Source organism: Geospiza fortis, unplaced genomic scaffold (assembly GCF_000277835.1).
Source record: "Geospiza fortis unplaced genomic scaffold, GeoFor_1.0 scaffold1, whole genome shotgun sequence".
NCBI lineage: Eukaryota > Metazoa > Chordata > Aves > Passeriformes > Thraupidae > Geospiza > Geospiza fortis.
In genome coordinates this window covers 902,940-904,434 of record NW_005054320.1, presented here as the reverse complement: position 1 = coordinate 904,434, position 1,495 = coordinate 902,940, and positions in this window count along the sequence as shown.

The window sequence follows — 1,495 nt, the reverse complement described above, 5'->3', positions numbered from 1 at the left end:
TTATTGTACATTATATGTTCACAAAATGCTTTGCATTTGTCAACAAATCAGCAGTCTGTTAAAAAAAAATCCCAAAACAGAACATAATTAATTACAAAGGATTTTAAAAATCTGCATCATGCAGAGCTTTCCAAGTGTGGAATATCCTATTTTAATACAGTATCTCTACAGAAGAATAAAATACTAGTTTTTAAGCATGACTAATACTGAAAATAATTACTATGTAGGCATCTACTAAGAAAGAAAAAAGCCATGCCCCAGGCATTAACGCAGAAGACTAAACACTACCAATCTGGAATGACATGGTAATATGCGAATATCACATTATTTGAGATTGTCAAAACTTCCTGGTAGGTGAACAGCTGCTCAGAGGTAGGATGTAAATCTCCCTAGTTATCACTATCCCTTCTTTCAGGCACCTGAACGTGCAAAGTTACCAATAGTCAAAACTATGGTAATTTCCAGCATGAACACAGGGAAAATGCTTATGTTTGCAAAGATAAATATCAATGGAATTACTACACCAAAGTCAGAGAAAAAGGTCTGTCTGCATAAGGTCTACCTCTTCATATTTAAGCAAACCTGATTTACAAAAACAAAAAGTGAGCAGAGAGAGGACACTAGCATTCCCTGAATTTCAAAACACTACCTGGAATATTGTCTTTATGAAGAAAGTACCATCTCTGCCTTTGCATTTAGACTATATGTAACAAACTTTGGGTGAACCTGTACTGTAAATGCTACCACTGATCTCCATTTAGCCAGCAGAGAAGGAAAACAGAACTTTTCAGTAATGCTATGGTTTCAGCAACCAATTATGACAACCCTGTTACACTGAATTCTCCCACCTCATGTTATTACATGAGAATAATGGAGAGGGCAACAACACAAAACACCAACAGTAAAAAAGGAAAAAAGCCCTCCTGAAAACTCTTTATACAACTGCTCCACATTTGCTTTCACCTATCTTGCTCTAAGGCATTGCAACAGACACCTTACCTGTAAAATATCAATTATATAATAAAGGCTAACATGAAGCATGAATACAATGCAACTCTTTCAAGATGAATACACAGCTACAGTTTGTGCAGGCACACAAAGCCTTTACCTTGTCTGAAGTATTAAATTAAGTATTTACAGGTATAACTCCCTATTAAAAAAAAAGCTCAAAACTTTTCAGTCACTGAAGTAACTTTAATATATGTGAAGAAAAAGCACATCTATTACAACTGGTAACTCTTGGCATTAATTAAAATCAATTACTTTGGAATTATTGCAGTCCACTTGTTTCAGCCTCTTCTTCCATTACAAGCCAAACTAATCTAAGACATGACAAAACTGGATTTAAAAACGTGTCATGGCTTAGGGCACGAAGTTTTAAAATAGTTTTGATTTGACTGCATCTTTAAAACCCATGAAATCTGTTTTTTAGGTATTATCAGATGCAAGTCATACAAACACATACAAAGATGACAACTGCTTAACAGTATATCAA